Source organism: Tenrec ecaudatus, chromosome 8, assembly GCF_050624435.1.
Source record: "Tenrec ecaudatus isolate mTenEca1 chromosome 8, mTenEca1.hap1, whole genome shotgun sequence".
NCBI lineage: Eukaryota > Metazoa > Chordata > Mammalia > Afrosoricida > Tenrecidae > Tenrec > Tenrec ecaudatus.
In genome coordinates, this window is record NC_134537.1 from 72,528,620 (window position 1) to 72,553,257 (window position 24,638).

General features: G+C 37.8%; 1 non-coding gene across 1 annotated transcript; it reads left to right on the top strand.

Moving 5' to 3' along the window:
• Nucleotides 1-24,287: 24,287 nt before the first annotated feature.
• LOC142455815 (small nucleolar RNA SNORD104) lies at nt 24,288-24,355 on the top strand. The gene has a single exon (XR_012785939.1). It is a non-coding gene; the product is annotated as a small nucleolar RNA SNORD104 (small nucleolar RNA).
• The last annotated feature ends 283 nt before the right edge of the window (nt 24,356-24,638 follow it).

Genomic DNA, 24,638 nt, shown 5'->3' on the forward strand with positions numbered 1-24,638 from the left:
AGTCAAAAAGTGGCAGGTATTTGTCTGCCTCTTCAGGTTTGTTTTTACTACATAAGATTATTATAAAATTATTTCTACTTAATTGAGTCTCATACCTGCATCAATTAGAGAATCAGTGAAAACTAATATCTATTGATATATTTTTATAATTGTACTTTCATTGAAAAACTTTTTCCATAAATCAATTATTAATTTTTCATAATATATATTTCTATTTGATCCTTTTTAAGCTTACTTTTCAGAAATAGGAGTATCTTTTTTCTCTAAGACACTAGAGCATGGATGGAGCATAGCAAGTTTTTAGTAAATTTTAAGAGGGACCAGACTTCAAACTGGTGCTCTAAGATGTGAATGCAACATACCGGCATGAAGCAGGGAACCAGTACAGAGGTCTGAGGGGCTGACCTCAATCCCAACTACGTGGACAGGTGCCCTTCTTCTTGGAAGAATTCACTTCAGAGGACAGCACTGAAGCTACAGCTCAGGGAGAGGGACATGTCTGATCAGAGCACACAGGAGCAAATGAAGGGGGAGGAAGAGAAAGTGGAGCACAGCCTGGCCCACCAAGCCTTGAAGATGATAGCCCTGCTCAGAGTAGCCAATGCACAGAGAAGACCATAAAGCCAGCCCCACTACAAGACATGACATTTCTCACTGACCCATGTCCCTACGGGGGACAACAATGGAGACAGTGTGGGAATGGCACCAGATCTTACCCCACCACACTGAAGCAAAACTCTAAGGGCATGCAACAGAACAGCAAGGGGAGCAGAGCAAGGAAGTCCCAAGGTAATACCAAAAATAGACTTTGGGGCCAGGGCATGGCACCCCATCAGGTTCGGCCAGAAAACATTCCTCAAGGTCAACAAATAGACCTTGAACTATTTACAGGCTTTTCCTATTTTTGTCATTGTTTTGTTGCTTTGTTTTGCTCTGTCTTCTTTTTGTGCATATTATTATCTCTGCAGGTCTATCTAGATAAGATAGGTTGGATAAACAATCTGGAGGAGAAAACAAGGAGACCATGTTCCAGGGGGACATGGGAGAGAGGGAGGTGGGAGAAATTAAATAGGTGTTAACAAACCCAGGGACAAGGGAACAACAAATGATCCAAAATCAGTGGTATGGAGGGTGGAGGAGGCCTGGTAGGTCTTGATCAAGAGTAATGTAACCAAGAGGAATTACTGGAACCTAAATGAAGGCTAAGGATGATAGTGGGACAAGAGGAAAGTAAAAGGAAGTAGATGAAAGAATTAGGAGGCAAAGGGCATTTATAGAGGTTTAAATACCGACATGTACATCTATTTATAGGTTTAGTATTAATATGATGAACATTGGGCCTCCACTCAAGTACTCCCTCAATGTAAGAACAATTTGTTCTATTAAGCTGGCATTCCATGATGCTCACCTTCCCAACACGATTGAAGAAGACAAAGCGGGTGCATAAGCAAATGTGGTGAAGAAAGCTGATGATGCCCGACTATCAAATGATATAGCATCTGGGGTCTTAAAGGCTTGAAGTTAAACAAGCAGCCATCTAACAGGGAAGCAACAAAACCCACATGGAAGAAGCATACCAGCCTGTGTGATCATGAGGTGTCAGTGGGATCAAGTATCATGCATCTTTGATGGCTGATACATCAAAGAACAAAAAAATCATATCATTGTGAATGAGGGCGGGTGCAGATTGGGGATTCAAAGCCCATCTGTAGGCAACTGGACATCCCCTTACAGAAGGGTCACAGGGAGAAGATGAGCCAGTCAGGGTGCAGTATAGCAATGATGAAGCATTCAACTTTCCTCTAGTTCTTTAATGCTTCCTCTTCCTGAATATCATGATCCCAGTTCTACCTTACAAATCTAACTAGATCAGCGGATATACACTGATACACATAGGAATTGGAAGCACAAGGAATCCAGGATGGATGATCCCTTCAAGACCAATGGTGAGAGTGGCAATACTGGGAGGGTGGAGGGACGGTGGGATAGAAAGGGGGAACCTATCACAAGGATCTCTGTATAACCCCCTCCCTGTGGGACAGACAACAGAAAAGTGGGTGAAAGGGATGCCAGACAGTGTAAGACATGACAAAATAATAATAATTTATTAATTATCAAGGGTTCATGAGGGAGGGAGAGTGGGGAGGGAGGAAAAAAAAATGAAGAGCTGATACCAAGGGCTCAGTAGAAAGAAAGTGTTTTGAGATTGATGATGGCAACAAATGTACAAAAGTGCTTGATACAATAGATGTATGTAGGGATTGTGATAACAGTTGCACGAGCCCCCATTAAAATGATTTAAAAAATTTTAATGAATGAATAGATAACTATATAAAGGATCTTCATCACTTTATAAATGCATAAAGCATATGTATTACTTTATTAACAGTTCTCACTAATTTTTATTAGATTTGCAATGATTCTTTTAAGTTCCAATTTAAGCTTTAAATAGTAACATAACTTTCATTTTTACTGAAGTTTTTAAAAATTTGTTTAGATATTATTTTTGTAAATATGCATTATATGGGAAAGTATTTTAAAATAATTACAGCTAGACGGTAATATTATAGATATTTGCATATTTTAATTTTGTTCCATTAATTACGTAATATCTTATTATTCATCAGTTTGCTTTTATTCCATTTGATTTTATTGGTGATCATTAACCATTCCTCCTTCACATTGTCAATTCAATATTGAGAACACTGATGCAATAGCAAAAGCTTTCCAAAACTCTGGGTGCCTCATAGCGTCTACTAGCAAAGAAACAGATATGAAAGGATCAGAATGCAGCTTTGACATTCCAGTCTACCATTCTTCATTTGTAGGCCACGCTGCCATGTTCTTAAGCTGACAACATAGACTCAGTCCATCACGTTTGATTGTTTTTGCTCATCTCCAGCAGTCAATCATTTAGGCAATAGTGCGTTTTGCACAGATGGTGAGACTGACCCTGGATAAAAGAAGCAATTCTTTTCAGACTTGTTTCCCTAAAATGGTTTTGACATTGTGTTGTGTGTTTGTATTTCTCCTTAGGGGATGCTCTAGTTCCACCTTTGAATGACTCTCCCATATGGTATGTCTTGTTTATTTTGGTTTTATAAAACTTTTTCCTTTTGTGTTATAAAGGAGGAATATAAAAATTATGAGGTATAATTTCATTTTTCCCTATCTTCACTCCAAAAAAATGTAGACAAAAAACCTCCAAACTCACTCCCTACTCACAGCAACCCTGCAGGACAAGGTAGAACTGTGTTTCTGAGACTGTAACATCTTACGTGAGTAAGAAGCCTTCTCTTTCTTCGTAGGAGCAACTGGTGGTTTCAAAATGGCAATCTGGTGGCTAGCAATGCAATGCCTAACCACTGTACCACCAAAAGATATAGAACAATCCCTTCAACTAAGTCATGTCTGCAAGAGTTTTTTTCATAGTTGAAAGTCATAAAACAAATTACCATAAGTTAATCCTATATGTTTTTGCTTGTATTTTAAAGATAGTTCATTTTAAAGAAACAAAGGAATAACACAGTTTTAATCTGTGACTTTTAATCATTTTTAAAATGTACTCAGGCAAGTGAAATGTAGCCGAGAGGAATTAATAAAAGCAGGATAAAAGTCGAAAGTGATAGTGGGACAAGCATAAAGAAAAAGAAAATAATAGAAAGAACCAGGATGCAAAAGCAATTATAGAGGTATAAATAAAGGCATGTTTATATGTAAAATATTGATATTAATATTAATAAAATATTATTTTATTTCCTAAATAATATAATACACTATATATTTTATAAATGATATTGTATATTAAATAAATAATGTTAAAATATAATGTAATATTAATATATAATGATAGGGTTATCAGTCTATTTGAATATATTTATTTATTAGTTAATTATCAAGGTAGCAGGTGGACAATGCTACCGCTATTCAAGTCCTCTACTCAAGTCCTCCGTCAACACAAGAGCACTTTGTTCTAATAACCTGGTATTCTGTGATGCTCATCTTCCCAACATGATTGCTGAAGACAAAATGGGTGCATAAGCAAATGTGGTGAAGAAAGGTGATTGTGTCCTGCTATTAGAAGACATAACATCTGGGGTCTTAAAGGCTTGAAGCTAAGCAAGCAGCCATCTAGCAGGGAAGCAACAACGCCTACATGGAAAAAGCACACCAGCCTGTGTGATCATGAGGTGTCGACAGCATCAAGTATCAGCCATCAGAAGACCCAAAACAAACAATCATATTGATTCAAACGAGGTTGGTCAGAGTGGAGACTCAAAGCCCAGCTGTAGACAATTGGCCATCCCCTCACAGAAGGGTCACAAGGAAGAGACAAGCCAGTCAGAGTGCAGTATAGCATTGACAAAACACACATTTCTCTAGTTCTTTAATGCTTGGTCCCTACCCCCACCCCAAGTAACATGACCTCAGTTTTACCTTATAAATCTGGTTACACTGGAGCATGTACACTGGTACAGATAAGAGCTCTCCACACTTGAAGTCCAGGGCAGATAAATCCCTCAGGAACAATAATGGAAGTAGCAATACCATGAGGGTAGGGGGAACGTGGGGGAGAAGGGAGAGATCACAATGATTGAAGTATAAGACCGCCTGGGGGGATAAACAACAGACATATGTAATATATGATAGCAAATGATGTAATATATGAAAATAATAATAATTTATAATTTATCAAGGGTTCTCAAGGGTGAAAGGGTGGGTGACAGAAGGAATAAAGAGGAGCTGCTATTTAGGGCTCAAGTAGAAAGAAAAGTTTTGAAATGATGGCAACATATATACACATGTGCTTGATACAATTGATGCATGGATTGTTTATAAGAGTTTTAAGAGCCCCCAAGAAAATGATTGATTAAAAAGAAAAATATTTTCTAACTTGACATATATATGTAAGTTAGCCTCTTTAGAACAAATGTGTTAGTCTGAGTTGACTAGAGAAACAAATTCATTGATACTCATATATATGTAAGACAGAACTTTTTCTCAAGAAATAACTATGCATCAATAAAGCATCCCTGCCCAGTCCAGATCAAACCCATAAATTCAATATTAGCCCAGAACTAAGTCCAATATTAGCCCATGAATTCCTCTTCCAACTCATATAGCATGTGCAATGATGCAGAATGCAGAAAAATCACAAGCTGGTCGGTGGAAAGTCCAATGGCAGTGGCTGCATCTCCAGGGCTTTGGCTGCCATCAGCGTGGCGCCATGTGACTTGTCAACAGTAATGTGTAGCAGAGAGAGATTGTGGTCCTCCTCCCAGGAGAAAGTTCTCAGAATCTTCCTGCTGGGTGTTACCTTGTGACCTGATTGACAGACTAGACTCCACTCCTGCATTCTATTTATCAAGTTCACATGAAATTATGTAACTATCAGAGACCACCCTTTGTCAACTTGACACCTTTATGCAACTCTTCAGCTATACATAATTTTTAGACAAAGCAATTATACAATCATACCTGCACCTACCAGAATAAACTAAAATGCAAACAATTCAATATGCACCAGGCTCATTTAAGCATAATATTCTATAAGTGAACAAAATAAAAATATACTATGCCTAACAATTGCCGTTAAGTGAACATCTACACCTTAACCCTTTAATCCTATGACTATATTCCCCTACCTATGCAAGTTTGTAAGCTACTCACTTCATGACTTTATCTTCCCAATTTTGATTTTGGGTATCCAATTTCCATATTGCCCACTAGCATCAATCAATTCAGAGTTCTGAGGAGATGATCATATTCTTTGATGTGAAGCATCTTCCTTCAAATTTGAACCTTGTAAGTCCACATCCATAAACAAAGTCAAATCAGGACAGACCATCCATAAAGTCAGCAACAATATGTACCAATTCACGGGCTCAAAATTCTTCTCTTCATCTGGTCAGGCTCTGTTGAACTCAAATTAGCCTGCCTCATTTAGCTTCACTAGAGTGCCCGTTGGCCACCTCTTCTTTTGACCATAGGCCCCATCAGAAATTCTTTACCCAGCTCCCTTGTGCTAAGTCATGAACTTCAAACCAGTCAACCCACTCTCATCTTCTCCTCTAATCCCTGTGAAGCAGGTCCATGGGTGCTAGTGGCCAGACTCAACCCGTCTCTTTATTGTTATATTTCTCCCACTTCCACTCAACAAGTGGATCCAGGTTGTCACCTAACAAGCAATTCAGGCTGCCTGAGAAGCCAACTTTGAGTCCAAGATATGGAATTATTCCTCGGGGTGATCAACCAGTAACCAGGTGGATTACGTAAGACCACTTCCATCATGGAGGGGATAGTGTTTTGTTCATATGGAATAGACACCTACTCTGGATATAGATTTGTTTTCCCTGCATGCAATGCATCTGCCAAAACTACCATTCATCAACTTACAAAATACCCCATCCACCACCATGGCATCGCACATAGCATTGCTTAAGTTCAAGGAACTCACTTCACAGCATATGAATTGTGGTAATGGGCCCATGCCAATGGAATCCACTGGTTGTATAATGTTCCTCATCCCAAAGCAGCTGGCTTGATAGAGCAAAATAGACACACTCATGGAGACAGTTAGGTGGTAACACCTTGCAGGGCTGGGGCAATGTTCTCCAGGAGGTTGGATATCCTCTAAATCAGTGACCAATGTATGGTGCTGTGTCTCTAATAGCCAGGGTTTATGGGTCCAGGAACCAAGGAGTGATAGCAGGAGTGGTACCCCTTACTATTAATCCATTTGCAGCACTTTTGCTTCCTGACCCAGCAGCCCTGTGCTCTTCAGGCCTAAGATCCTAGTTCCAAAGGAAGCAACTCTCCCACCTGGAAACACAGCACTGAATCTACTGAACTGGCAGCTGAGAATACCACCTAGCTACTTTGGGCTCCTCATGCCTTTGAATGAGCAGGTAAGAAGGGGGGCACTGTATCAACTGGTGTGATTGATCCTGATTACCAAGGAGAAATTGGCCTGGTGGTCCATAATGGAGTTAAAGAAGAATATGTCTGAAATCCAGGAGATTTCTTAGGCCATCTCTTAGTACTACCATGCCCTGTGATTAAATTATATTTTAACCTACAGCAACTCAATCCTGACAGGACTGCTAATGACCCAAACCTCTCAAGAATGAAGTTCTAAGTCACCCTACTAGACAAAGAACCACAACCAGCTGAGGTGTTGGCTGAGGGCAAAGGTAATACAGAATGGGTAGTGGAAGGAGGTAATTCGACCTATCAGTTACAACCATGTGATCAATTGTAAAAGTGAGGTTTGTGATTATCAATACTTCTTCTTTGTATGTGCTATTGAATAGCTTTCCTTTGTTCATGTATAATATACTTGATACAAATAGATTCAGTGTGTTTCATGTATGTATGATAGATGCTTGATGTTAGGTATACATGTGATTTCATTAATGATTAGAAATTATATATGGCTAAAGAATTATGTACAAGTACCAAGTTGGCAAGGGGTGGATGGTGATAGTTTGGTTTATTGTGCCAACTAGGTCGATGGAAACATGTGGATAGAATTTGGTCAGGTCTCAGTTTGATTGGAGGGTGACTGAAATAAATAAGATAGCTGGCTTCCCATCTTCCTCTTGCTCCCTGGTGACCAGACCAGAATGCTGCTTCTTTAGCTAGTTCTCTCCCTCAACCTGTGTGCTACACTACCTATGGGCCAAACCAACTCATGGATTGTTTCATTAGAGCTTGAAGGTCCTTCAAGACCTGCTTTTCCACACTGCTGGTGCATGTAGCTTACTTTTGAGGCTGCTGGACCCTTTTGTCATGCTTCAGTTACAGATTCCATCAGGGCCTGCCTCCCTAAGCTCCCAAGCTACTGACTTTTGCTGACCCACCATGCTGTCTGCTGCCTGAGGGCAGACTCTGCCTGACTTGCCTAGGGAAGACTCCACTGTCTGCTTGCTTGACCCTGGACCCAGCAGCCTGCTTGAGTTGAAGAACTTCCAGTATACTAATTGTTCCACCAAAGTGAGTTGAACTGAGCCCTCTGAACTGCTGGGTGGACTAATTAGCTGTTACATTCCTTCTCACTGTATAAACCTAAATATATAACCTGATTATATATGTAAATATATAATCCTGGTTTTGTTTCTCTACAGAACGCTGTCTAACATAAGTAATATAGAACTCAATGTTTGCTGCTGTTAGGTTTCATCCAGGCAGCTCTGACTCATAAAAACAATGTACAACAAAACCAAACCCTGCCCAGCCCTATGCCATCCTCATAATTAGCATGCTTGAGCAACAAGTGAAGCAATCGGCCTCATGGAGGGTCTTGCTCTTTTTTGCTGCCCAGTTACTTTAACAAACATGATGTACTTTTCCATGGACTAGTTTCTCCTGACAACATCCCTAAAGCACTTTCGCATCTAAAGAGTACACTGGATGTACTTCTTCCAAGACAGACTTGTTTTGGCAGTTCATGGAAATTTCAATATTCTTCACCAGCTCCACATTTCAAAGGCATACATCCTTATTTGGTCTTTTTTAGTGTCCAAATTTTATGTGCGTATGGGTCAACTTAAAACAACCTGGCTTCGGCCCAGCACCCCTTCCTAATCAAAGGAAGAGCCTTGCCTTTCAAGACTTTTAAAGAGATCTTGTAAATCAGCTTGACCCAATGGGATGTGTCTTTTGATCATATGCTGCTTTCATGAGTATTGATTGTGGATTCAAACAAGATGAAGTCTTTGACGATTTTAATCTTTTCTCCATTTATCACAATGTTACCCATTAGGTCAGTTGTGAGAGTTTTGATTTTCTTACATTAAATTGTAATCCACATTGACAACTACATCCTAGTTTTCGCCAACAAGTACTTAATTTTGCCTTCCCATTAAGGAAGCAAGGCTGTATTGTCTGCATAATGAAGTCTGTTAACCAGCCCTCCTCCAATTTTGATGCTGCATTCTTCTTTCTATATTCCAGCTTCTCTGATTGTCTGCTCAGCATACTGATTGAATAAGTATGGTAAAAAGTACAATCCTACTGTATACCTGTCCTGATTTTAGACCATGCAGCATTCCCTGTTCTGTTCACAGAGGCCTCTATGAATATTCTGGAATGCCCATTCCTCTCAAGACTATACATAATTTGTTCTGATCCATACTATTGAACTACAATCAATAAAATAAAAGAGAACATTTTTTGTTTTCTTTTCTTTCAGCTAAAATTAATCTAGTATCAACTATATTTCTTTTCTCATGAACTCTTCTGAATCTTACCTGAATTTCTGGCAGCACCCTGTCAAGGTATTGCTGCAATGATTGTTGAATGATTTTCAGCAAGATGTTACTGGAGTGTGATATTAACAGTATTGTTTGTTTTTAAAGCTTCTATTGAGTTACCTTTATGAGTAAGGGGTACAAATATTGATCTCTTCCAGTCAGTTGGCACAGTAGGTGTCTTCCAAATTTCACGGCATAGGTGATTGAGTGCATCCAGGGCTTCATCACATTGTGAAAATACTGCAGTTACTTTTCCATCCATTCCTTGAGTCTTGTTTTTAGTTAATGCTTCCAGGGCAACTTGGACGATTTCTTTCAGTGCTGTTTGCTTTTGATCATGTACTGTCTTTTGAAATAGTTGAATGTTGACTGTTTCTTTTTAGTACACCGATTGTTTGTATTGTTTCCATCTTCTTTTGATGAATCCTGCATCATTCAAAATTCTTCCCATAGAATCTTTCAGTGTTGGGGCTTGATGCTTGAATTTTTCTTGAATTATTTAAGTTTAAGATATGCTGAGGATATTCTTCCTTTTTGTTTTCTAACTGGAGGTCTACGCACATTTGATTATAGTACTCTGTAATTTCTTGCTGTCCATTAAATATTTATCTTCAGTTCTTTGTCTTCATCATTTCTTCCATTTTGCCTAGCAACTCTATGATGTTACAGTGTCTCCTAACATCCAATTGTATTTTTCCTTTCTTTCCTATTGTGCTTTCTTTGAATAGGTTGTTCTTGGTGTCATCCCAGAGCTCATCAGGTCTCTCATTAGTATTCTTTGCATCAGATCTGTTCTGAAAATGTTCCTGAATTTCAGCTGGGATATACTTGAGTTGACATGTTGGCTCTGGTGGGATTATTTTAATTTTCTTCATCTCCAACCTGATTTTACATATGAGCTATTGATTATCTGTTTCAGTCAGTCCTTGGCTTATTTTAGCTGTTGATATTGAGCTTTACCACCATCTTTTTTCAAAGATAGAGTTGTTTTGGCTTGTGTATTCCACCTGGAGAAGTCAACATGGATAGTCTCCTTCTGTGTTGTTGAAAAGAGGTATTTGCTATGAGTAAATCATTATTCTTACCAAGTTCTTTCATGCTGTCTTGGATGTCATTTATATTTCCAAGGTCATATCTTCCAATTTCTGTTCTTACATCTTGGTTTCAAATATTTGTATTCAAATCAACAATAATTATCAAAGTATCTTGAGTGTATGTTTGATCAATTTGAGACTGAGACTGTTGGTAAAATTCTTCAGTTTCTTCATCACTAACTTTAGTGGTCATAGCATAAATTTGAAATATGTGCTCACACACAATACTGTACTTTAAGATAGATCCTGAAATGCCTTTTTAAAATAAAGAATGTGACATTATTCCTCTTTAATTTGCCATTCCAAGCTTAATAAACCATATAATATTCTGATTCAAAATTATCAATGCCAGTCCATTTTAACACACTTATGCCTAGGATATCAATATTTAAGTACTTCATTTCATTTTTGATGACTTACACTTTTCCTGTATCCATATTTTGCGCACTCCAACTTTTAGCTATTACTAAATATTGGCAGCTATTTCTTTTCTTGTGAGCGGTGTCCACACCTGCAAAGGAAGGTCCTGAAAGATTTACTCCACTTAGGTCATTAGGGTGACTCTACGTTGAGAAGGTAGTTCTTCCTCAATCATATCTGAGTGCCTTCTCACCTGAGGGGCTCGCTCATCTCTGACCCTATCTTTGAAAATGTTTGCTGCTGTTCCTGAGATTTTTTCCCAGCATCTCATAATAGTGTTCCACTGCTATTCAGAGGGTTTTCACTGGTTAATTCCTCAGAAGTAGGGAGTCTATTACTTCTTTGTATTTTTTTTCAGACTTGAAGTTCAATTTGCTTTAGGTCACTCTTTGTATTGGAAACACCAGTGACACCACCTAAAGTATCACAGCAATACACAAGTAACTACAGATTGACACCCTAACCAAAAAATGGTGGTAACTTAATGCAGAAGATCATTAACCAATATTTATGAATAAGCATGACATAAATAAAAATGAGGGGAAACTTCAGGCTGAGAATGTCCATTGTTGTTGATAGGTGGTTGCAGATCACCTTTGGACATATTTTAGAAGGAATAAGTAAGTAGTGCTTTTTCTTCTTTAAAAAAGTTTCTTTTCTTAGTACGACTTCAAGATCTAGTGTTGATTTTCTTCCCTTGATTTATTCATCAATCATAAGACTTTAGAAGAGGTGAAGTGCAGATGTTATAATACTTTGGCTTGCCAATTCGTACACTTATAAAAATCTCTTAATCTTCTTAAAACCTCCTAAGATTAATGGGCTATCTTTTTATATTGTGTGTTTTACACACTAGGTATTAAGCATATAAATTAGTAATGTGGGTTTATAAACATTTAAGTTTTATATAGGAAGACTAGGGGAAATTGTAGGCCATACATTTCTAGATTAAAAGTTTGATTTTATTAATAATGTTCTAATATGTTAAAGGGAAAAAAATCACACTAAGACTAAAAATGGATATTGACTTTCAAGGAGATTGCATATGAGGCTATCTTAATAAAATGTTTCTAAAGCACATCACAATAAAATAAACCATTGTCCTATTACCTGCTGTGATAGTTAGGTTTGAGTGCTAACCTGACTCCCTTAGGTTGCAGCAGCTTGATTGGATGGGGACGGAAATAATGGCTCTCCTAGGCTAGTCTTGCATCGGCACGCTGCTGACTGAGTTTGCTGCTCCGCAGGCAGAGCCTACCTATGGGTCAGTGGATTGTAAGAACTGCGCATTGCTGTGCCTTGAGGCTCCATGGTGAGCTGCTTCACTACACTGCTGCCCCTCTTGCTTCTGCTAGGCTTCATCATCTCACCTTCCTGCAGTTGCCGCCCCACCTTGCTGTGTCTGCTGCCTGCAGGTGAACACTGCTCACTTTCCCTGTGGGCATAATCCGTACCTTGACCTTGGACCAGTGTTTGGAGTGAGCTGGAAGGACCTTTAGTATGCTAACTGCCTCACAAAAGTTAGTTGGAATGAACCCTCTATACTGCTGTGTGGACAAATTAGCTGTTGTATTCCTTCTCCCTATATAAACCTATCCTTTTATATATATAATCTTGTGCCTGGTTTTCTCTATCTCTGGAGAACCCTGTCTAACCTACATGCCACGTTTTTGTTTCCTTTGTCTTTTTCTTTAGATTTTTAAAGAAAGTATAAACATGTAAATGAGCAATATCATAAGATATTAAAATTAAGGTTAAAGTTCATTGACAAATATCGCTTTGCAAGTTTGAAAAGGATGGATCTTAAATCCATAAATCAGAAGGTGAATTTCCTTTTCTTGAGAAGTATATTTTAAAAGAAATATAAAATATTTTAATTGAAATTTAACTAAACTGGGTAAGATTTATCACACATATTCATTCTCAGCATTTGTTTTCATTGAAGTTATATAAATTAATCAAGTAGAATACAAGCTTCTTGAATTGGAGCCCTAAGTAGTTTTAGTTTGTGTTGGAGCTCTTTCTTTCCTTTTCTAGGTCAATAATAAAGAGAAATTCACTTTTGTGATTTGCTCATCTTGTGATCACTTCTGTATTATCATTTGATAAAACATGAAAGCTGAAACTTTCTTTTAAGCCATGGCTCTTATTATTTGCTAGACAATGTGGGGATGTTGTAGTCAGTGTCACTTTCGGTATCTTCAGTAGTAAGACACTAAGTGATTCATATTTAACTATCAGTTAATTGCAATGCACCAAAGACAGTCTGTGCTCACCCCACTCTTCTATTAGCCTTGATACTGTGACACCAATCTGTGGCTAACTTCATTTTTGTTCTATAAGTTTTAAAATTGTTTTTCTCTCTTTGCTCAGGTTTTTACAGACTCTATTCAATACTATTTTCATCCTGCCAATTTAGGAAGCAGCCTGATACTTATGTCTTACTTTAAGATTCAGAACTTCTATTTTAGATTTATTGAGAGAGATTTAAATAATGAACACACTAATAAAATTACATTATTATGGGTCAGAATTTTGTCTCTTAGTGTGCTGTGCTCTTCAAATACATCACTGAACCAAAACGAATAAAATTATCCACTAAACACTGGAAGCACTCATTTTTCTATGTCAATAAATTTGGAGGATAGATACCTGGTTAATTGACCAAAAGAGATCCATATTTGTACCCATTAAAAAAGAAAGGTGACCCAACAGAAATGATCAGATGCTTTCATCAATATCACATGCAAGTAAAATTTTGCTGAAGATAATTCAACAACATCGCAGAATCCAGTGAACTGGTTTTAGGAGCCCCTGTGGCACAAGCACTATCATTGTGACATGAAATGGTTCATGACTCAAAGAAGAAAATATTATAAATATGTTTATTTGTGTTTTATTAACTGTGCAACAGCATTTGACTGTGTGGACCAGTACTATGTACAGTTTTGTGAAGAATGGATATTCTACAGCACATTCATGTCTTCATATAGAACTTGTACATGGACCAAGAAATAGTCTTTCAAACAGAACAAAGCAATATTGAGTGATGTAAAATCAGGATAGACATTTGTCAGGTTGTATCCTTTCACGATGGATGTCCAGTCTATATGCTGAAAAGGTTCTTTATATGAAGAAGAATGTGGCACCTGCCTTGGAAGACAGTTTGTTAATAACGTGAGATATGCAAATGTCAAAAATCTTGATTTCTAAAAATGAGGACCCAAAGCACTTGCTGATGAAGATCAGGGTCTTCAGCCTTCAGTATGAATTGTAAAACAAAGTAAAGAAAATCCTCATAACCAGAAAAATAGAAAACCTCATGATAAAATGACAAAAGATGGAAGATGTCAAGGATTTTATCTTTCTTGCATCCTTAAAAATGCATAGGGAAAGAGAAGTCAAGAAATTAAGCATCATATTACAGGAAATACCAGGAAGTATTTTCTTCTGTTTTGTATGAGTCAGAATCAACTGTAAGCCATTTAGCAACAATTAAATTAAATATGGAACAATTCAAGTATAATAAATATGGCACTACATCCGCATTACATATTGTGCTAATGTTTGATTTGTAAGAAATTGGGTAAATTTGGGGGTAGGAGAATTAGCTTCAGAGTAGTCAATAAATAAAAGTTGAGATAAGTACTCATGTTTTATATTCGAAGTATTAAAAAGAAAGTATTTCCACAATGAGCTATCACGAAGCTTGAACATAGTGTATTTTATTTGACTATTCTCTGAACTGCATATATGAAGTTCACAGTAATTAAAATAGATTACTTGTAATTAGACTCTACAAGATTAAATCGAGGTGAAAGGAAACTCTATCCATTGCATTAATGTAAATATAGGAATCATGCTTTCAATTTGCTAGAGGAACCAATTAAGACTTGCAGCACTTTTCCTGTTTTGTCAGTTAAAATGCTTTATGAAATTTAGTTCTTTTATTTGCCTAAAGTATGATATCACAGTAGTTTCATGAAGTTATTCTCTTTGTTAAAAATCATATTGAGCTTTTTAGAGGCATATTAGGATAAAACAAAAATGATCGTTTCAAAGACATACAAGGTGGTACTCCCAAAAATCCAAAATTGCACTGGAAAGGGTGAAGCTTTCTTATTATGTACTTTTCCAGTTAGGCAAGCACCTTGCATCTTGCATCTCACTCTGAGTTAGTGCACCTAGTGCCATCACCTGAGAAGATTCTTGTTACAGCGATTTTTTTCGTAAAAGTAGTTTCGCACAAACCTCGTTTTTGTGATGGCAGGCGACTGTGAAATTTTATTTCCTACTCAGGAAAAATGCTGCAGAAACTGTTGTAATGTTAAACACAGCTTATAAAGACAACTTATAATGGGAAACTCAAGTGTGCACATTATTTTCTTGTTTCAAAAAAGGTGAAATATCGATTGATGACTAACCTCATTCTGAACATCCAACAAGTTCCAGAAGAGACAAAAACATTGCCTCATCATAAATTTGGAACTCACTCCAACAGGTCAGACTGTTAACCATGCTTCCTAATAAGAGGTTCCGGAGAGATTGCACAACAGTATGACAAAGGAGGCCTGATCTGTGGCAGATGGGAAACTGGGTTTCACTATGACCATGCATCTGCTTACGCAGCCATCTCACAGTACTCAGTGCTTGGCCAAACAAACCATGTCTCTCCTGCCCCACACACTGACTCCTTGTGAATTCTTTTTGTTTCCGCAAATGCAGAGAGAGGTACATGAAAGGACAGCAACTGGACGACATAGAAGAGGTGGAGAAAAAAATGAGGGAGGTGCTGCCAGCCATTTGAACAGATGAGTTTGAAAATTTCCAAGAATGGAATCAGAGATTTGCCAAATGTATTAAGCGTAATAGAGAGTACTTTGAAGGTGATAAGGTTGCTTTGTAAAACAATTTAAATACATAGCTTTGAAAAAATTCCAGTTTTTTTTGTTGGAATCCCCTTCATGTGTGTATTTATTAAAACTAAAGTATAAAAGTGTAAAGTTGTTTTCTAGGTCTATATATTCTGAAAACAGTTTCCATTTCTCTGACCCTTCCCTGAAGAATGCGGGGCTTTCCCCTTATCCAGGGTCAAAGGGCGCTTTCCCCTTATCCAGTGTGAAATGATGCTTTCAACACCCTGGATGGATTCGAAGCATAGTTGCTTGAAATGCTCTTAGGGTTTTGGAAACAAACCAGGTTTGAAAGGGAAGATCACGGATGGGAAATGTTCCTCATAGTTAAATCTGTGAAATTCCAGAAGAATGATAAATGTGGTAAAGGGGATGTAACATTTATTGATAGAACTTTCCATTCCTTTTCTCACCAAAGCTATTTTTCAGTTCTTTAAAACTTCTTAATAATAGGCCCCATGATTATTCTGCGTGCCCATTGGGAATATCTAACAAGTTTTACCCCTTGGTCTTACAATAGGCCAGAGACAGGAAGGGGAACAGAGAGAGGGGAGGAGGCAAAAATGGAGGGTTTTAGACAAAATAATAAATAAATACATACACAAATAAACAAACAAGTAAATAAATAAAATAAAAATTGCTTTGCGGAGGGAAAAAAATCCTCCAGATTCTTTATTCCTCGGATGTTGTTCTGAGTGACTGAAAAAGTAGAGAAAGTAAAACTGAGCCGGATTTGTAATTTTAATGACATATTAGTTCATTTCGAACAATTTTTTTTCAAAGTTTACCTCTTTGGGATCCTCCCAAAAGGTTGCCATTACCTTATGAATAGCTCTTTCTGCCTAGATTTTAATTTGCTCAGCAGATTCCCTTGAAAGCCACTATTTTGTTTGAATGTTTCTGAACTTAACTTTCCTTTGTTGAAGCCAATCTAATGCTTGTCTATTAGACAAGTATATTACTGTAAGAACTTGTCTGCAGCTCTTCAGTAATCATAGAGCTATATCTAAGCATTTTTTCAACAAAGACAGGCACTTATGAACTAGAACACTAGTGGGATTTCTTGACCTACCCTCAAGTAGAGAAATCCTACTTGATTGATTGGTATATCTCCAGAATATCATTTCATGTTCTAACCCTTTATATACTGTGAAGGTCATTTTATTTAGAAATAGCATATTTTCACATGCTGCTAGCTAATTTTTAATGAAGATACATGGATGGGTAATGGGAATTTGAATGGGAAAATTTGGAAGTGAAAAAGAAAAAATGGTAGTTGGAAATAATTGCCTTGTTAATGAAAATGACACCAGAGATTTCAGGATAGGATTTTGAAAGTCAGAGCTATTCAATGCAAACACTCCTTTTCAAAAACATTAATTACATCTATGTACATGAACTTCATGCAATGGAATATAGATTGGATTGATTTAATTTAATCAAATTGACTTAAATTTAATATAGAAGGAATATATATATATATATATATATATGAAAAACAGAATATTATTAACCAGAAACACACCAGGGACCAACCATGGAACAGATCGCCAGATGCTCTATGCAAGTTCAAGTTGAAGAAAATTAAAACAAGAACACAGATCCAAAGAATACTTTGAGTGTTTTTGAGCTAATTTTAGAGACTATTTAAATAGAATAGCTATGTTGTATTGGATATTAATGACTGATGTGCTAGTCTGGGTTGAGAAGAGAAACAAATTCATGGACATTCATTTGTGTATAAGAAAGAGCTTTATATACAAGAGCAATAGAATATTGTGAAAACATACCCTAGTCCAGATCAAGTCCATAAGTCTGATAGTAGGCCATACATTCAACACCAATTTACAAATTCCTCTTCAGACTCACAAAACATATGCAATGGTGCCAAATGGAGGAAGATCGCAGGCCAGTGGGTGCAAAGTCTTGTGGAACCAGTGGCAGTGAAAGCATCTCAGTGCTGATGAGGGTTTCCACAGGGCCCCTTCAGGTCCAGGGCTCTAGTATAGCTCCATGTGTCTTATTAGCAAGCATGTCCCTCGGGGAGTGAGTGTGTGTCTCACCTGCAGTGAGCTATTTATTTCCTTATTGCCTCCAAATGAGGTCGTCAAGCTGCAACCTGATTGGCAGGCTAAACTGCACCCCTTCACAAGTCTCTTGGATAGCAACTGACTTGAGTACTCTAAAGCACTGGGTGTGGCTTATCTTTTCAGAAGCTTCTTTTCAGACATGTCCTAACCCATTTAAAGATTCAAATTTTAATAGCTGAAGGCAAGGCTTACAAGCTCTCTATCTGCATACTTCCTAATAATCAAGCCTATCAATCATTATATCAACAATAATAAGCAGAAGAAATCAGTATAAAAAAAGTTGCATCAGATACTAATCTTAATTCTTAAAACAGTCACGTTCAATTCTTATCTAATTTATCTTAATTCTTATCTAAACTATTCCATTGATACAAAATAGGGATTAGGCCTCTGACAGCATCAAACCAGAGCCAGGCTTTCTGTCAGCCATTTTGATCTTTTGTCATCCATTTCACTAAGGAGGTCTGAGATATTCAAGGGGTTAATTTTTCCCCTGAGATTAAAATATACATTAATCACATTCATTTTCATAATTTCAAACTGGAATAATCAAAGACAACACCCAAACAAAAGAATCAAAACTTTAACTTTTAAAGTCCTTCCAGAAAACAACCCAGTAAGCCGCGTGGACATATCTAACCTCTGATTAGTCAACAAAGAAAAACTACCATGAGGTAGAGGTCAAACACATATCCACTCTCCATCTTTATGATTTGTTTCTCTAGTATCACACTCCCAAGATACCATACTGGGTTAATCTGGGTTGACTAGAGAAACAAATTCTTAGACACTCATTTGTGTATAAGAAAGAGCTTTATATACAAGAGCAATTGAATATTGAGAAAACGTCCCAACCCAGTCCAGATTAATCCATAAATCTGATATTAGCCCATATGTCCAATAATTATCTATAAATTCCTCTTCCAATTCACAAAATACATGCAATGATGCCAAATACAGGAAGTTCACAAGTCAGTGGGTGGAAAACCTTCTGGAACCAATGGCAGTGGAAACCACCGGCTTCAGTGCTGGCAGGGGTCTCCACATGACTCCTTCAGGTCCAGAGCTTTAGCATAGCTCCATGTGTCTTCTCCACAGGAATGTATTCCAGGGAGTCTGTGTGTGTCCCACCTCCAGGGAGCTATTTAACTCCTTACCATCTCCAAATGAGGTCCTCAAGCTGCAACCTGATTGACAGGCTAAACTGCACCCTTTCATTCTTAAGTCTCATATTGGCAACAGATTATGGAAGTCCAACTGAAAACCAGCTGAATTGCTGGATGAAATAAAGGACATCATAAATGAAGAAAACAAAGCTAATTTTAAGACAGGAATGAAAAAAAACACTAAAATGTTTCTCAAAAATTATTTTGGAACTTGTCCTTGTGTGCAAGATGCCTAAATAAAATAGAAGAAATGAAGGTATAACAGTGCTGAACAGAAAACTTATAAGGGTGGCTCAGAGCAAAAAAAAAAGTTTATGATTAAATATGCAAAACCTTAGATTTAGAAAGCCAAATGAAATAACATCTTCATTATTTCTCAAACTGAAAGAGTATTTTTAAAAAGCCAAGCCTTTACTTGTAATATTGAAAGATTCTATAGCAAAATATTGGACAACCCAGGAAGTATCAATATAGAAGGAACACTCAGAGACACTGCACTAAAATAATAATCCTGTATCCCCTCTTTTCAGCATATGATAAAGAAATTGAAGGAAGAATTCTAAGGTAGACTGAAGGCCACTGGAGTTGGCAAAATGCCAAGTTCAATGCAATACTGAGAGAACTCACTGATATATGCCAAGAAATTTGAAAGGCAGCTATTTTCAGCTAATTGAAAAAGATCTCTTTTTGTGCCCAATTTCAAAGAAGATGGTCCAACAAAATGCAGATAGAATCCAGTAATATCATTAATCTCACATGGCAATAAAGTGTAGCGAGGTAATTTAAGAATTGTTGCCACAATGCATCAGAGAGAACATCCAGAAACTCAAGACAGATTTAATAAAGGATATTATTTTTTACATCAGATGAATCTTGGCTTAAAGCAGAGAATATAAAAAATGTTTACTTTTTGTGACAATAATATCTCTCAAAAAATGAATTGCACATCTGTAGACAATTGGACATTCCCTCACAGAAGGGTCCGAAGGAAGGGAAGAGTCAGCCTGAGTGCAGCATAGCACCGATGAAACACACAGCATTCCTCTAGTTCTTTAATGCTTCTCTCCCCCGCCTCCGCCACCCCCCGCCACTATCATGATCCCAGTTCTAGCTTATAAATCCAGCAAGACTGGAACATGTACACTGGTACAGATAAGAGCTCTCGGAACACAGAATCTAGGACAGATAGATAAAAACCCCAGGAACAATAATAGAGTAGCGATACCATGAGGGCAGTGCAAAGTTGGAGGGAGGAGTTGGAGAAATGGGGGAGCAACTACAATGATGGACTTAAAACACACACACCCCCACCAAGGGGATGAACAACAGAAACATGGGTGAAGGGAAACAGGACAGGGTAAGATACAAGAATGATATTAATGAGCAGAGAGGCTAAGAAGAGGAGCTGAGAGGAGTTAATATCAAGGGCTCAAGCTGAAAGAAAATGTTTTGAAAACGATGATGGCAACATATGTACAAATGTGTTTGATACAATTGATGTATGGATTATTATAAGAGCTGCAAGATCCCAAATAAAATGATTTCTTTATATAAAAAATGAATTCCAGTCAAGTCCCAAGGAGTTTGAGATTAAAAAGTTCCCCCAAATGTTCAAAAATTCCAAGATGCTATTCTACCCTACTTCTTCCCCACTCCTCACTTAAATATATTCCCTCATGTCCCTGGGTCCCACAGACACTCACAAACTTTGAGTGAATATTTCACATGGTGGTGGGTAGTTCCAAAAGGTCCGGCAGACTTGAACCAAATGCAACATCCAGAGCTAGGATCCCCAAACATATGAAAGTCACAGTAGGCCTTCTGGCAGGAAATACAGTTTTCCAGGTGAAGTGATGTGTATTATAACTATATCATGGTACCAGTACATAGCCAAGGAAAACAGAGCATGGTGTCTGTCTTAAGTCATATTCTTACTTAGTCAAAGCATCCCCAAGGACGCAAAGGGTGTAGCTTAGCGCACACCTTCTAGTGAAGTGGAATAGTTAGATGCCAATGAGTCAGTTCCAACCCACGGTAATCCTATGCACAACAGAATGAAACACTGCACATCCCTGCTCCATCCTCATAATTTTTTCCATGCTTGAGCTCATTGCTGCATCTATGATGTCAGTCCATTTCTTTTAGGCCCTTCCTCTTCACTATCCCTCGGCATTACCAAGCATAATGTCCTTCTTCAGGGACTGGTCATTCTGGACAACATGTCCAAATTATGTAAGACTATATCTCACCAATCTTGCCTCTAAGGAGCACTCTTGACCATATTTCCTCCAAGACAGATTGGTTTGTCTTTTTAGCAGTCCATGGTACTTTCAATATTTTTTCTCTACTACAGCAATTCAACTGTATTGATTCTTCTTCAGTCTTCATTAGTCAATGTCCAATTTTCAAAGACATCTAATGCAACTGAAAATACTAAGGTCTGGGTCAGGTACACTCTAGTCCTCAAAGTAGTCCTCAATATTCCTAAGGGGTCTCATTCAGCAGTTTTATCTAATACAACATGTCTTTAGATATCAACTGTTGCTTCTTTGAGCATTGATTGTGGGTGAAAGCAAAACAAAATCCTTGACAATTTCAACATATTTTCCATTTATCATGATGTTCCCTATTGGTCCAGTTGTGAGGGTTTTGGTATTCTTTATATTGAGTCATAATCCATACTGAAGGCTGCAATCCTTGATCTTCATCAGCAAGTATGTCAAGTTCTCCTCACTTTCAGCAAGAAAGTTGTGTAATCTATATACCACAGGCTGTTAATAAATAGAATACATACTATAAAACGATCAAATCTTAATCCTACCCTAATCGTATCAATTAATGTAGTAAAGGATGCCCTCCAAAATGGGACCATAACCACCATTATATAGAGGCTAATATATCACATAAGTGATTGTGGCTAGAAAGTCAGATTAATTGAATATAACTCAACTATATTGTACTGTCTATGCAATGTCATTTGACTGTGCAAATCATAAGAAATTATTGATAACATTAAGAAGACTGAGAAATCCAGAATGGTTCATTGTGTTCATGGGGGACTTAAACATAGACCAAGAGCAGAAAACAGGGATAAACTACGTTGGTTTTAAATAATGTTGTTTTAAAATAAGAAATTATGTACATGAGGAATGAACCCTTTCACTATATTTATTCAACTTGTATGCAGAGGAAATAACTAAAGAATCTTACTTCCGTGAAAAAGAACACAGCACCAGGATTTCAGGAAAATGAATTAATGATTTGTGATATAAAACCTGTAAACTGAGTACCATATACACTCGAATATAAGCCGACATGAGTATAAGCCAAGGTACCTAATTATTACCTGGGAAACCAGAAAATCGGATTGACTCGAGTATAAGTCTAGGGTGGAATACGCAGAAGCTATTGGTGAGTTTCAATAATCAAAACAAATTAAAATAAAATTACTAAAAATTGAGACATCAGTGGGGTAATGTATTTAAATATTTATTTTAAATAAAAAAACATTAACAAAAGGACAAGTCATTTAACATGAGTAAACCAGCACAGTAAATTGAAAATAGGTTCAACAAAAACAATAAGGTATCAACAATGATACCTTCAGAGTACTATTCCCTGAGCTTATTCAGCAACCAAGAGAAAATGTAGAGTTAAAATCCTTCAAAACTGGATTCCTCATCATCATCCGTATCCCAATGCAGAGCTTCAGCTGGTGTGAGGTCATCATAGGCGCTGTCCTTACTGAGATAGCCATCATCACCATCACTGCTGTCATTTTCATACAAAGCGCAGTCTTCACTGCCATCCATAGAATTACTAATACTACATTTCTGGAAGGCAAGTCACACCATGTCTTCTGGAATGTCTTCCCATGCATCTCAAACCCACTTTGCTGTTAGCTCTATGTCAGGCTTCATGAGATTGCCTCCTTTTGTTAGTCGAGCTTGACCAGATGACATCCATTCATGCCATATCCTTAACACACGGTCTTTAAAAGGCTTATTCAAAGATACATCCAGAGGCTACAATACAGATGTAAGCCCACCTGTAATAACGGCTATAGTAACTTTACCAGATTTTGCCAATTTTTTATGTCATCCTAAAGGTGGACTCTACACATATCCTAACAAGTAACGATGGCTTTTCCTTTAAGGCTGCTCCTGGTCATTGGTTCCAAATTTCTTCCAGCCATTTTTTTGTTCCGTCTTCATCCACCCAGCCTTTAACATGTGCATGCACAGTAATTCTTGGTGAGAAATTGGTCTTTCTAGGCAAGGTCTTTCTGTTAAAAATAATGACAGGACGCAGCTTAGTTCCATGAGCCAAACATGATAGAACAATTGTTTATTTTTTCATTTCCTGTGGTTTTGAAAAAAAGGGTTTTCTCTCCTAAACTTGCCACAGTTATGTTGCTTGGAAGATCAAAAGTCATGGTAGTTTCATCCATATTCCCAATATCTGCAGGTCATAATTATAAATCCTTCTTTGTTTTATAATAAATGACTGGAATGAAATAATTTTTTTCTTCAAGGTCTCGTGGAAATTTCTGGGAAATCTTTGTTCTTCATCTCAAACATACCGGTACCCCAAACCTATTCATGAAGCGGGTACACCATCCTGCTGACGCAGCAAATTTTTCAATGCCTAGTGCTTTATATTTGTCATATGCATATTCCCATGCTTGTTATACAGTAACCATTTGATGACACTCCATAACCCATTTATGCAATTCACTCTATAGAGCCCCATAAAAAGACATTAAACCACGATGAGCTTTTTTAGCTTTTGGAATCTGCTCCAAGTCAGCCTTCATTTTCTGCCACTCCCTCACTTGCTTTTTGTCAACACAGAATTCCCTTCTTGCAATACTGTTATTGCTCTCTTCTGCTCTTGACACAGCCTTCATTTTGAAAGCAGCCTCATATGACCATGACCAGTGTTTTTGTTTTGGTTCAAGAGTATCCATTTCTAATAGGATAAAAAAACAAGACTTTGAAAAAGAGCTTTCATGGTAATGCCCCCCTCCCTCGCGTGACGTGTAGGGGCCCCAGCGAGATGTTACACCTTCCTGGGGTACCACTGACCAGTGTATAAGCCGAACCCCAGTTTTTCAGCACATTTTTTTGTGCTGAAAAACTCGGCTTATACATGAGTAATTATGGTAAATTTTCCAAAAGCATGCTTTAGCCCGGGTTGACTAGAGGAACAAATTTATAGTTACTCATATGTGTATAAGAAAGAGCTTTATATAAAAGAGCAATTGTGCTTTTGGCAGCTGCGAGGTGAGGTGGGGTGTTGTCCTCTCCGTGGCAGGGTAGGCGGGGAGCGGGTGGGAAGCCAGTGGCCCGCAGGGATGACATCCAAGAAAGCACGTGTTAGACTGCTGACATCGGTGATGCAAACTGGAGTCTGAGCCAGGCCACTGGGGCTGCAGGGGACAGGGGGTTGCTCCACTCATGGCCTGCTCTTGTTCTTGCAGATTCAGTCAGACCACTGTCGTCAGACCTCATTGCCTTCCATCCCTCCCCAAGCCACGATTCAATTAAGCAATTGGATCACACACACACACACACACACACACACAAAAGAGCAATTGTATATTGAGAAAACATTCCAGCCCAGTCCAGATCAAATCCATAAGTCTGATATTAGCCCATCTGTCTGAGACCAATCTATAATTTCCTCTTCAGACTCGCAA